At 50.1% G+C, this 15,003-nt stretch overlaps 1 protein-coding gene across 1 annotated transcript in view; it reads right to left on the bottom strand.

Annotated features, from left to right (window-relative positions):
• The window catches only part of MSH5 (mutS homolog 5), an 89,589-nt gene that overhangs the window by 33,507 nt on the left and 41,079 nt on the right, over window positions 1–15,003 (bottom strand).

Raw genomic sequence — 15,003 nt, 5'->3', positions numbered from 1 at the left:
TAGGGGTCACGGGTATAATTTGAGTGGTGGGCGGGGGTTGGGACAGACAGACAGACAGAAACACAGATAGATAGAGGGCTCAGGTATAATTTGAGTGGTGGGTGGGGGTTGGGACAGACAGACAGATACACAGATAGATAGAGGGCTCAGGTATAATTTGAGTGGTGGGTGGGGGTTGGGACAGACAGACAGATACACAGATAGATAGAGGGCTCAGGTATAATTTGAGTGGTGGGTGGGGGTTGGGACAGACAGATACACAGATAGATAGGGGTCTCGGGTATAATTTGAGTGGTGGGCGGGGGTTGGGACAGACAGACAGAAACACAGATAGATAGGGGGCTCAGGTATAATTTGAGTGGTGGGCGGGGGTTGGGACAGACAGACAGATATACAGATAGATAGAGGGCTCAGGTATAATTTGAGTGGTGGGTGGGGGTTGGTACAGACAGATACACAGATAGATAGGGGTTCGGGTATAATTTGAGTGGTGGGCGGGGGTTGGGACAGACAGACAGACAGATACACAGATAGATAGAGGGCTCAGGTATAATTTGAGTGGTGGGTGGGGGTTGGGACAGACAGACAGACACACAGATAGATAGAGGGCTCAGGTATAATTTGAGTGGTGGGCGGGGGTTGGGACAGACAGACAGATACACAGATAGATAGAGGTCTCAGGTATAATTTGAGTGGTGGGTGGGGGTTGGGACAGACAGACAGACAGACAGACAGACAGATAGATAGATAGATAGATAGATAGATAGATAGATAGATAGATAGATAGATAGAGGTCTCAGGTATAATTTGAGTGGTGGGTGGGGGTTGGGACAGACAGACAGATACACAGATAGATAGGGGGCTCAGGTATAATTTGAGTGGTGGGCGGGGGTTGGGACAGACAGATACACAGATAGATAGAGGTGTCAGGTATAATTTGAGTGGTGGGCGGGGGTTGGGACAGACAGATACACAGATAGATAGGGGTCTCGGGTATAATTTGAGTGGTGGGCGGGGGTTGGGACAGACAGAAACACAGATAGATAGGTGTCTCAGGTATAATTTGAGTAGTGGGCGGGGGTTGGGACAGACAGACAGATACACAGATAGATAGAGGGCTCAGGTATAATTTGAGGGGTGGGTGGGGGCTGGGACAGACAGACAGACAGATACACAGATAGATAGGGGTCTCGGGTATAATTTGAGTGGTGGGTGGGGGTTGGGACAGACAGACAGATACACAGATAGATAGGGGGCTCAGGTATAATTTGAGTGGTGGGTGGGGGCTTGGACAGACAGACAGACAGAAACACAGATAGATAGGGGTCTCGGGTATAATTTGAGTGGTGGGTGGGGGTTGGGACAGACAGACAGCTACACAGATAGATAGGTATCTCAGGTATAATTTGAGTGGTGGGTGGGGGTTGGGACAGATACACAGATACACAGATAGATAGAGGGCTCAGGTATAATTTGAGCGGGGGTCGGGGGTTGGGGACAGACAGATACACAGATAGATAGAGGGCTCAGGTATAATTTGAGTGGTGGGTTGGGGTTGGGACAGACAGACAGACAGATACACAGATAGATACAGGGCTCAGGTATAATTTGAGCGGTGGGCGGGACAGACAGACAGACAGATACACAGATAGATAGAGGGCTCAGGTATAATTTGAGTGGTGGGCGGGGTTTGGGACAGACAGACAGACACACAGATAGATACAGGGCTCAGGTATTATTTGAGTGGTGGGCGGGGTTTGGGACAGACAGACAGACACACAGATAGATAGGGGTCTCAGGTATAATTTGAGTGGTGGGTGGGGGTTGGGACTGTAGAGGGAGAGAGGGGGTGGCCCAGTATTAAAGGGGTTGCACCTTTTGATAGATAGATAGATAGATAGATAGATAGATAGATAGATAGATAGATAGATAGATAGATAGATAGATAGATAGATAGATAGAGGTCTCAGGTATAATTTGAGTGGTGGGTGGGGGTTGGGACAGACAGACAGATACACAGATAGATAGGGGGCTCAGGTATAATTTGAGTGGTGGGTGGGGGTTGGGACAGACAGACAGACAGACAGACAGACAGACAGACAGACAGACAGACAGATAGATAGATAGATAGATAGATAGATAGATAGATAGATAGTTAGATAGATAGATAGATAGATAGATAGATAGATAGATAGATAGATAGATAGATAGATAGAGGTCTCAGGTATAATTTGAGTGATGGGTGGGGGTTGGGACAGACAGATAGATACACAGATAGATAGGGGGCTCAGGTATAATTTGAGTGGTGGGCGGGGGTTGGGACAGACAGATACACAGATAGATAGAGGTGTCAGGTATAATTTGAGTGGTGGGCGGGGGTTGGCACAGACAGATACACAGATAGATAGAGGGCTCAGGTATAATTTGAGTGGTGGGTTGGGGTTGGGACAGACAGATACACAGATAGATAGAGGGCTCAGGTATAATTTGAGTGGTGGGTGGGGGGTTGGGACAGACAGACAGATACACAGATAGATAGGGGTCTCAGGTATAATTTGAGTGGTGGGTGGGGGCTGGGACAGACAGACAGATACACAGATAGATAGGGGTCTCAGGTATAATTTGAGTGGTGGGCGGGGGTTGGGACAGACAGACAGATACACAGATAGATAGAGGGCTCAGGTATAATTTGAGTGGTGGGTGGGGGTTGGTACAGACAGATACACAGATAGATAGGGGTTCGGGTATAATTTGAGTGGTGGGCGGGGGTTGGGACAGACAGACAGACAGATACACAGATAGATAGTGGGCTCAGGTATAATTTGAGTGGTGGGTGGGGGTTGGGACAGACAGATACACAGATAGATAGGGGTCTCGGGTATAATTTGAGTGGTGGGCGGGGGTTGGGACAGACAGACAGAAACACAGATAGATAGGTGTCTCAGGTATAATTTGAGTGGTGGGTGGGGGTTGGGACAGACAGACGGATACACAGATAGATAGAGGGCTCAGGTATAATTTGAGTGGTGGGCGGGGGTTGGGACAGACAGACAGGCAGACAGATACACAGATAGATAGAGGTCTCAGGTATAATTTGAGTGGTGGGCGGGGGTTGGGACAGACAGACAGACAGACAGACAGACAGATAGATAGATAGATAGATAGATAGATAGAGGTCTCAGGTATAATTTGAGTGGTGGGTGGGGGTTGGGACAGACAGACAGATACACAGATAGATAGGGGGCTCAGGTATAATTTGAGTGGTGGGCGGGGGTTGGGACAGACAGATACACAGATAGATAGAGGTGTCAGGTATAATTTGAGTGGTGGGCGGGGGTTGGGACAGACAGATACACAGATACACAGATAGATAGAGGGCTCAGGTATAATTTGAGTGGTGGGTTGGGGTTGGGACAGACAGGCAGATACACAGATAGATAGAGGGCTCAGGTATAATTTGAGTGGTGGGTGGGGGGTTGGGACAGACAGACAGATACACAGATAGATAGAGGGCTCAGGTATAATTTGAGTGGTGGGTGGGAGTTGGGACAGACAGATACACAGATAGAGGGCTCAGGTATAATTTGAGTGGTGGGCGGGGGTTGGGACAGACAGACAGATACACAGATAGATAGATAGATAGATAGATAGATAGATAGATAGATAGATAGATAGATAGATAGATAGATAGATAGATAGATAGATAGAGGTCTCAGGTATAATTTGAGTGGTGGGTGGGGGTTGGGACAGACAGACAGATACACAGATAGATAGGGGGCTCAGGTATAATTTGAGTGGTGGGCGGGGGTTGGGACAGACAGATACACAGATAGATAGAGGTGTCAGGTATAATTTGAGTGGTGGGCGGGGGTTGGGACAGACAGATACACAGATACACAGATAGATAGAGGGCTCAGGTATAATTTGAGTGGTGGGTTGGGGTTGGGACAAACAGGCAGATACACAGATAGATAGAGGGCTCAGGTATAATTTGAGTGGTGGGTGGGGGGTTGGGACAGACAGACAGATACACAGATAGATAGAGGGCTCAGGTATAATTTGAGTGGTGGGTGGGGGGTTGGGACAGACAGACAGATACACAGATAGATAGAGGGCTCAGGTATAATTTGAGTGGTGGGTGGGGGTTGGGACAGACAGATACACAGATAGATAGAGGGCTCAGGTATAATTTGAGTGGTGGGCGGGGGTTGGGACAGACAGACAGATACACAGATAGATAGATAGATAGATATATAGATAGATAGATAGATAGATAGATAGATAGATAGATAGATAGAGGTCTCAGGTATAATTTGAGTGGTGGCTGGGGGTTGGGACAGACAGACAGATACACAGATAGATAGGGGGCTCAGGTATAATTTGAGTGGTGGGCGGGGGTTGGGACAGACAGATACACAGATAGATAGAGGTGTCAGGTATAATTTGAGTGGTGGGCGGGGGTTGGGACAGACAGATACACAGATACACAGATAGATAGAGGGCTCAGGTATAATTTGAGTGGTGGGTTGGGGTTGGGACAAACAGGCAGATACACAGATAGATAGAGGGCTCAGGTATAATTTGAGTGGTGGGTGGGGGTTGGGACAGACAGATACACAGATACACAGATAGATAGAGGGCTCAGGTATAATTTGAGTGGTGGGCGGGGGTTGGGACAGACAGACAGATACACAGATAGATAGATAGATAGATAGATAGATAGATAGATAGATAGATAGATAGATAGATAGATAGATAGATAGATAGATAGAGGGTTCAGGTATAATTTGAGTGGTTGGTGGGGGTTGGGACAGACAGACAGATACACAGATAGATAGAGGGCTCAGGTATAATTTGAGTGGTGGGTGGGGGTTGGGACAGACAGATACACAGATAGATAGGGGTCTCGGGTATAATTTGAGTGGTGGGCGGGGGTTGGGACAGACAGACAGAAACACAGATAGATAGGTGTCTCAGGTATAATTTGAGTAGTGGGCGGGGGTTGGGACAGACAGACAGATACACAGATAGATAGAGGGCTCAGGTATAATTTGAGTGGTGGGTGGGGGCTGGGACAGACAGACAGACAGACAGACAGATACACAGATAGATAGGGGTCTCGGGTATAATTTGAGTGGTGGGTGGGGGTTGGGACAGACAGACAGATACACAGATAGATAGGGGGCTCAGGTATAATTTGAGTGGTGGGTGGGGGCTTGGACAGACAGACAGACAGATACACAGATAGATAGGGGTCTCGGGTATAATTTGAGTGGTGGGTGGGGGTTGGGACAGACAGACAGCTACACAGATAGATAGGTATCTCAGGTATAATTTGAGTGGTGGGTGGGGGTTTGGGACAGATACACAGATACACAGATAGATAGAGGGCTCAGGTATAATTTGAGCGGGGGTCGGGGGTTGGGGACAGACAGATACACAGATAGATAGAGGGCTCAGGTATAATTTGAGCGGTGGGTGGGACAGACAGACAGACAGACAGACAGATACACAGATAGATACGGGGCTCAGGTATAATTTGAGCGGTGGGCGGGACAGACAGACAGACAGATACACAGATAGATAGAGGGCTCAGGTATAATTTGAGTGGTGGGCGGGGTTTGGGACAGACAGACAGACACACAGATAGATAGGGGTCTCAGGTATAATTTGAGTGGTGGGTGGGGGTTGGGACTGTAGAGGGAGAGAGGGGGTGGCCCAGTATTAAAGGGGTTGCACCCCATTTGGCCATCCCCTGACCTCACCAGGGAGACAAGGGGTTAACTGGGCTGAGGTCCAGAAATGTGATTTAACCCTTGTTATGACATGTAAATGTGTATTCCCCTGTTTCCATTTTATTGTAATATCTGGTTTAAGCAGTGTCTGCATCACACACACACTAGGATCCATCCGGGAGCACAAGGGTTAATAGTTGTTTAGTGATTATAGCCCTTTGTGTAATTTTCCCGCCTTTTCAGGCACCATTTTGCAGGGTCCCATAAGCCGCCATTGGAGCTCCATGTGTTTCAATGGTGAATCTTGCTGCTGGATCCTGTTTCCTGTGAAGACCAGCAGATGGCGTCCGAGAGGAGGAGCGGCGGTTTCCCATTGTAAGTCAATGGGCCCATTGACTTCAATGGAAATCCCTCGAAGGAGCTTTCCAGGAACGAGTTGGCTACCGTCCAAACCGCAAAACCGCAGAGCGGATACATTTTCAATAGGAGAGCTTTGATCACTTAACAAGTCAAGTTCAACAATAAGTGGCGTGGGAATAAACAGTTCTAGAGCACCTAGAAATAAAATTCTTTCTGCCCCTAGTTCCTAGACCTCCCCCCACTCGACCACAACCGGGTCCCCGTATCCTGGACCCCCGATAAGGGTCGAACCGAGAAGAGCGGGTCGCGCCATAGGTTCCAATGGCGGCGGCAGAAACGGCTCAGGAAAACGGCTAAGTGTCAAAAGCTGAAATTTGGGAATCCATAGCTCCGGTTCCGGAGGGCCCAGAGGATCAGGGTTTGGGGTATCTGTACTCACTGCTCCGGCATCGCTGCAGAACCAACCTTGACCCTCTTGGACCAACCCGACGGAGTATGGACCCCCTTGAAAGTTCGGGACTTTTCCCATAGACTCCAATGGCGGCCAATCTCCATTGACCGGCTACGGCGGAAAACCCCCATTGACTTCAACGGCGGCGGCGCCCCGTTGAAAGTCTATGGCGGCGGATTCCCATAGCTGCCAACGGTGGCGGTTTGCCATTGAAAGTCTATGGCGGCGGAGCCCGTTGTTTTCAATGGGGATTTAGTGAAAAACCGTGATTTAATTTACAGCGGAGATTTTTGTATTAAAATGTGAAACGGTTTTAAGTGTATTTGTGTATCTCCGGTTCCGAAGGTCGTAGCAAGTCGCAAATTGGACCATAGGGTGTCCAAGTTCCGGCATTGAGAACTGGGAAGTTTGGACCTGCTGGACCCAACGGAACCGGATATTTTAATATGTTTATGTTTTATCTTTCATACTGTGTTCCAAGGTATGGGTAAAACCCAGAGGAAATTCCTTTGCATACCAGGGTAGCATATGGCCAGAAAGGCGACCCATTGTCTAGGACTTAAGTATGGTTCAAAGGATTTTGTCACCTCTACTGTTTACATGAGGGCGGAGATTACTCAAACCAGAGCAGTCTTCAAGTGTTCCATTTCACACCTCACAACAAAGAATATCCTGCCAGGAATCCAATCTGGTAGACTAGCTGGCATTCCTGATGCAGATGAGGGGCTACAGAAATGAGACCCCAGAGCTCTACTGCGCATGTACCAGCTAGCAGGGGGCATGTATCAAAATGTGTTCCCACGTTAATGAGTGGCTAGAGTTAATTGAAGACCAATCACCTGTACTTAATGTTAAGGATAGGGCACAAAAGGTTTATAAACTGTTGTCCACCCTTTATCCTTTGTCTTCTGATATCATCTGAATTGTTACCTGATTGCGAGAGAATTGCTATGCTTCATACTTCTCATTCCCCAACCCCAAAGTAAGTGTACTTCTTGTCTGTTACTGTATTATTTCGTGTGTTCACCTATCCAAAGGAATAAATATACTTTATTATATCTAAGCCTTGTTCAGTTCAAACCCAGTGATTTGTGTCAATTACACCCTGTGATAAGCTATCGTCACAGGCTTGTATATTAACTGGTGGCAGCGGCGGGATTGAACTGGACCTGGATTACAGTATTCTGCGGGGTACTGTGATCCAGTGGGAACTTGATGGTAATTGCAAGTTCCTGGGACTAAAGATATTGAACACACGGTAGTGCAACAAGTAACGCAAGTTGTCACACCACCTCACTGCTGCGACCCAGAACCATGAGTGAAGCGGAAAACATCGACTACCTGAGGACTAGAAATCAGCTAAAAGACAAGTGCCGTGAATATGGACTGGAACATGAGGACCAGGAGGTCGAAGACATGGTTGTCGCAATCACGGCATATGAAGCCGAGCGGGCAGAGTCTCAAGATACGGCTCAGCTTGCCCTTGTACAGCCGCCCGGAGATCATGGACTGAACCCAGTGCCAGAGCGGCAGAATCCCGGGGAGGGGACAAGTGCACCTCCCGGGACAAGTGCGACAGGAGGGGCACTGATGGCTGCGGCCACCAGTCCGTTTACCCCTGACATGTTGGCACTGATTACCAAGTGGGGAGACCGAGGGACAGCGGAGGAGCGGCTAAAGTTTCTCTCTATGGCAGTGAACAGACCCGCTTATTGCCCCCTGGTCCAACCCCGCAAAGATGAACTCCAACTGGACAAGCACAGTCTCACCAAGTACGTGGAAGGCACTGATCGGATCGACATGTTTTTAAGGAACTTTGAAACGCAGTGCCGGCGGTACAAGGTGCTTCCCGAGCATAGGGTTGCACGCTTGGACCCGCTACTCTCCGGCTTGGCTAAGCAGACATTGATGGCGCTTACAGAGGAGTATGCTGATGACTATGACCATCTGAAAGAACTTTTGCTATTTCAGCACGGTTTTACCCCTGAAGCTTACCGGGGTAAATTCCGGCTGGAGGAGAGGCAGCCTCAGGAGACCTACGTCACCTATGTGACCCGCATGGCTTTGTACGGGCTACACTGAGTGGAGGGCTTCGAGGCCAGGACTTACTAACGCCTGCTAGACCTCATCTTTCAGGAGCAGCTCATGCAGCAGTGCCCGCCGGCGGATAGGGCTTGGGTGTACGACAAAAAACCGAAGACCTACACAGAGGCGGCGAGGATGGCAGATGACTATGTGGTCAGCCGGTCCCAGATGACCGCCAAGGCACCAGCCAAAGCGGCGGCGGCACCGGCGCTGGCCAAGAAGTCTGTTACTACCCTACAGTGGACTCAAAAGCCGCCCGCAGGCAGAAGTTCACAGAAGGCGGGAGAGCTCCGGCATGAGCGCCGGTGCTACAACTGTAACAGCACTGGTCACCTCAGACCAGATTGCCCGGAACCCCTGCGTTCCAATGGACCCCATCGGGGGCAATGCACCCAAGCTGCGAAGCCGGTAGTCCGCGTGCGGGTGGCTTCCACCAAAGAACCAGGACCGGTCATGGAAACAACTCCCAGCGAGACGTCCCATGTCACCCCTATCCCGGATTCATCGGTGCCTACAGCCAGGAGTGGAGGACATCTCAGCGCAGACCTGCAGCAGACGGCCGGCCGGAGCAAACATCTCACCCCGGTCACAGTCGGTGACCGGCAAGCAGTCGGCTTGCTGGATTCAGGAGCTGCAGTGACCCTGGTCCGACCTGATATGGTCCGGCCAGAGGAATTGCTCCCAGGCTCTGGGATGCAGATCACTGTGGCCGACGGAGAGCCACGTTTCTTGCAGGTGGCCTGCATCTTTTTGGATTGGGGGGTGGGCAAGGGTGTGCGGGAGGTGGGGGTTTTACCCGGTTTGGATGCTGAAATTCTTTTGGGCAACGAACGGGACCGATGACCTGCACCTACGACCATGTGCCCCAGCCCGCTGCAGTGGCGGCGGTTACCCGGAGCCAAACAGCGGCAATGCCGGTGGCGGCCGCTCCAGTCCCCCAGACTTTGGGACCAACGTTAGCGGAGGGCGCAGAGGAGCCTGGGGAGGTAAGCCAGGATCAGTTGCAACCACAGGCTGACTTACTGTTCCCTCTCACCCTGTCCCCTTCCCCTGACAATGACATGACTGGGGGGTGGGCAGACTTAGGAGCCCAGTTTAGGGAGGCAGTGAAGGCAGACCCTACCCTGGCCGGCGTGAGACTTCGGGCGTCCGAATCTCAGGCAGGGGAGGGCACTGAGCGCTGCCTATGGCATAAGGGACTCCTATACAGAGAAGAAGGGAACCCGGGGATAGAGGAGGGATTGACCGGTAAGCGACAGCTAGTAGTGCCCCAGGGGTACCGACAGCAAATGTTACGGGTAGCTCACTCTATTCCGTTAGCGGGACATCAGGGGGTCACCAGGACGCGAGCCCGGTTATTACAGCGTTACTACTGGCCGGGGGCATCCCGAGATGCGAGCAATTTCTGCCGCTCTTGTGATGCCTGCCAGCGAGTGGGTAAGGCGGGCGACCGTGTGAAGGCACCACTGAGACCCCTACCAATAATAGGGGAACCCTTCCAGAAGGTAGCGATGGACCTTATAGGACCCCTCATGATTCCTAGCAGATCAGGGAAGCGCTACATCGTCACGATGGTGGATTTTGCCACCCGGTACCCTGAGGCGGTAGCGCTTGGCACCATAAGTGCCAAGACAGTGGCAGCAGCTTTGCTGAACATTTTCTCTAGGGTAGGTTTCCCTAGTGAGATCCTAACCGATCAGGGGTCGCAGTTCATGAGTGAACTGTTACATTGTCTCTGGGATGCCTGCGGTGTACAGCACCTGCGCACTACCCCTTACCATCCCCAGACAAACAGATTATGTGAGAGGTTTAATGGTACCCTGAAGCAAATGCTTCGGACCTTTATAGAGGCGGAGGGGAAAGACTGGGAGATTCACCTGCAGCACTTGCTGTTTGCATACCGAGAGGTACCGCAAGAATCTACAGGCTTCTCCCCCTTCGAGCTACTATATGGCCGCAGGGTCGTGGACCTCTGGACCTATTCCGTGAGGGATGGGAAGGGGAGACTACTGCTACTGATGCTTCAGTGATCCAGTATGTAGTAGATCGCAGAGACCGGTTAGAGATGCTCATGGGGGTGGCCCAGGACCACCTCAGGGCCGCTCAGACCAAGCAAAAGCAATGGTATGACCGGCAGGCCCGTAGCAGAGAATTCATCCCAGGACAGCAGGTGCTTGTTCTCAAACCCACTCGGGAGAACAAGCTGATGGCTGCCTGGTCGGGACCGTACTCAGTTATCCGAAAGGTGAATGAGTGCAACTATGTTGTACAGGTAGCGCCTGAGAGGCACAAGACATACCACATCAATATGTTGAAGGAATACAGAGCACCGAGTATGGGAGCAGTGCTGGCCATTTGTAGCCCACTGCTGGAGGATCCAGCGAGCAATGCTCTGCCTGATCTCCTAGGGGAGGCTAGGCAGGGAAACACTGTAGAGCAGGTAGAGATAGGGGCACAGTTGAGTGCTAGGCAGAAGGGAGAAGCCAGGGACATGCTAGCTCAGTTTAGCGCCCTCTTCACTGACATGCCAGGGACCACACATCTCACCAAACACCCAGTGCACACAGGGGACCTGCAGCCTCTGCATAAGCACGCTTATAGAGTGTCAGCAGAGGTCAAGACAAGTATGGAGAGAGAGATAGAGGAGATGCTGACCCTAGGGGTAATTACTCCGTCCCAGAGCCCTTGGGCAAGTCCAGTAGTCCTAGTTCCTAAGAAGGACAAGACCACCCGGTTTTGTGTGGACTACCGGTTGCTCAACGCTGGGACGGTGTCAGATGCTTACCCCATGCCCCGCATGGATAAGTTACTAGATGAACTCGCGGGGGCAAAGTATCTGACCACCATGGATTTGAGCAAAGGCTATTGGCAAATCCCACTGACCCTGGAGGCTAGGGAGAAGTCAGCATTCATCACTCCAAGTGGCCTCTATGAGTTTTTGGTGATGCCATTTGGGATGAAGAATGCCCCGGCTACCTTTCAACGCCTAGTCAATAGGTTACTGGAAGGGATGCAGAGCTATGCCAGGGCTTACTTAGACTACATTGCTGTCTTTAGTAGTTCCTGGGAATCCCACATAGGACATGTAACTCCGGTGCTGGATAGGATCAGGGAGGCTGGGCTTACCTTAAAACCCACTAAGTGTATGGTAGGGATGGCAGAAGTCCTGTACTTAGGGCACAGGGTGGGTGGAGGGCATCTCAAACCAGAGCCAGCCAAGGTAGAAGCCATAGTTGAGTGGCCTGTTCCAAAAACCAAGAAACAGGTCATGGCATTTTTGGGCACCGCAGGGTACTATAGGAAATTTGTCCCACAGTACAGCGCCGTGGCCAAACCCCTGACTGATCTGACTAAGAAGCAACTGCCTGTGCTTATTACCTGTACTCCTGCCTGTGAAATTGCTTTCCAGGCCCTGAAAACTGCGCTTGCTGGAGCCCCCATACTGGCTGCTCCAGACTATACCAAGCATTTTCTTATTCAGACTGATGCCTCAGACTTTGGTGTTGGGGCTGAGTTGAGCCAGGTGGGGGACGACGGCAAAGAGCACCCTGTGGTTTATCTCAGTCGCAAACTGCTCCCCAGGGAGGTGGCATATGCCACCATTGAGAAGGAGTGCTTGGCCATTGTGTGGGCACTCAAAAAGCTCCAGCCCTATGTATATGGGAGGGCTTTCACGGTCATCACAGACCACAATCCCCTGAGTTGGCTACAGAGGGTATCAGGGGAGAATGCCAAATTGTTGAGATGGAGCTTGGCTTTGCAAGAATTTGAATTTACCATTCAACACAAAAAGGGCAGTGAAAACAGCAATGCTGATGGACTTTCACGCCAGGACTATCCCTCTGAGACTGAATTCATTAATGGTGCCAGCAGTGCCCCACTCCTCGTTAGGGCCAGTGGGCCACAGGTCACCCATTAAGAACGGGAGGTGTAGAGGGAGAGAGGGGGTGGCCCGGTATTAAAGGGGTTGCACCCCATTTGGCCATCCCCTGACCTCACCAGGGAGACAAGGGGTTAACTGGGCTGAGGTCCAGAAATGTGATTTAACCCTTGTTATGACATGTAAATGTGTATTCCCCTGTTCCCGTTTTATTGTAATATCTGGTTTAATCAGTGTCTGCATCACACACACTAGGATCGATCCGGGAGCACAAGGGTTAATAGTTGTTTAGTGATTATAGCCCTTTGTGTAATTTTCCCGCCTTTTCAGGCACCATTTTGCAGGATACCATAAGCCGCCATTGGAGCTTCATGTGTTTCAATGGTGAATCTTGCTGCTGGGTCCTGTTTCCTGTGAAGACCAACAGATGGAGTCCGAGAGGAGGAGCGGCGGTTTCCCATTGTAAGTCAATGGGCCCATTGACTTCAATGGAAATCCCTCGAAGGAGCTTTCCAGGAATGAGCTGGCTGCCGTCCAAACCGCAAAACCGCAAAGCGGATACATTTTCAATAGGAGAGCTTTAATCACTTAACAAGTCAAGTTCAACGACAAGTGGTGTGGGAATAAATAGTTCTAGAGCACCTAGAAATAAAAAAAATTCTGCCCCTAGTTCCTAGACCTCCCCCCACTCGACCACAACCGGGTCCCCGTATCCTGGACCCCCGATAAGGGTCGAACCGAGAAGAGCGGGTCGCGCCATAGGTTCCAATGGCGGCGGCAGAAACGGCTCAGGAAAACGGCTAAGTGTCAAAAGCTGAAATTTGGGAATCCATAGCTCCGGTTCCGGAGGGCCCAGAGGATCAGGGTTTGGGGTATCTGTAGTCACTGCTCCGGCATCGCTGCAGAACCAACCTTGACCCTCTTGGACCAACCCGACGGAGTATGGACCCCCTTGAAAGTTCGGGACTTTTCCCATAGACTCCAATGGCGGCCAATCTCCATTTACCGGCTATGGCGGAAAACCCCCATTGACTTCAACGGCGGCGTCGCCCCGTTGAAAGTCTATGGCGGCGGATTCTCATAGCCGCCAACGGCGGCGGTTTGCCATTGAAAGTCTATGGCGGTGGAGCCCGTTGTTTTCAATGGGGATTTAGTGAAAAACCGTGATTTAATTTACAGCGGAGATTTTTGTATTAAAATGTGAAACGGTTTTAAGTGTATTTGTGTATCTCCGGTTCCGAAGGTCGTAGCAAGTCGCAAATTGGACCATAGGGTGACCCAGTTTCGGCATTGAGAACTGGGAAGTTTGTACCTGCTGGACCCAACGGAAACGGATATTTTAATATGTTTATGTTTTATCTTTCATACTGTGTTCCAAGGTATGGGTAAAACCCAGAGGAAATTCCTTTGCATACCAGGGTAGCATATGGCCAGAAAGGCGACCCATTGTCTAGGACTTAAGTATGGTTCAAAGGATTTTGTCACCTCTACTGTTTACATGAGGGCGGAGATTACTCAAACCAGAGCAGTCTTCAAGTGTTCCATTTCACACCTCACAACAAAGAATATCCTGCCAGGAATCCAATCTTGTAGACTAGCTGGCATTCCTGATGCAGATGACGGGCTACAGAAATGAGACCCCAGAGTTCTACTGCGCATGTACCAGCTAGCAGGGGGCATGTGTCAAAATGTGTTCCCACGTTAATGAGTGGCTAGAATTAATTGAAGACCAATCACCTGTACTTAATGTTAAGGATAGGGCACAAAAGGTTTATAAACTGTTGTCCACCCTTTATCATTTGTCTTCTGATATCATCTGAATTGTTACCTGATTGCGAGAGAATTGCTATGCTTCATACTTCTCATTCCCCAACCCCAAAGTAAGTGTACTTCTTGTCTGTTACTGTATTATTTCGTTTGTTCACCTATCAAAACGAATAAATATACTTTATTATATCTAAGCCTCGTTCAGTTCAAACCCAGTGATTTGTGTCAATTACACCCTGTGATAAGCTATCGTCACAGGGACAGACAGACAGATACACAGATAGATAGGGGTCTCAGGTATAATTTGAGTGGTGGGTTGGGGTTTGGGACAGACAGACAGATACACAGATAGATAGAGGGCTCAGGTATAATTTGAGTGGTGGGTGGGGGTTGGGACAGACAGACAGATACACCGAAAGATAGAGGGCTCAGGTATAATTTGAGTGGTGGGTGGGGGCTGGGACAGACAGACAGATACACAGATAGATAGGTGTCTCAGGTATAATTTGAGTGGTGGGCGGGGGTTGGGACAGACAGACAGGCAGACAGATACACAGATAGATAGAGGTCTCAGGTATAATTTGAGTGGTGGGCGGGGGTTGGGACAGACAGACAGATACACAGATAGAGGGCTCAGGTATAATTTGAGTGGACGGCGGGGGTTGGGACAGACAGACAGATACACAGATAGATAGAGGGCTCAGGTATAATTTGAGTGGGGGTTG

Source organism: Ascaphus truei, unplaced genomic scaffold, assembly GCF_040206685.1.
Source record: "Ascaphus truei isolate aAscTru1 unplaced genomic scaffold, aAscTru1.hap1 HAP1_SCAFFOLD_306, whole genome shotgun sequence".
Classification (NCBI taxonomy): Eukaryota; Metazoa; Chordata; class Amphibia; order Anura; family Ascaphidae; genus Ascaphus; species Ascaphus truei.
The sequence above is the reverse complement of the archived record's forward strand: the minus strand, read 5'-3'. Positions and strand labels throughout refer to the sequence as shown.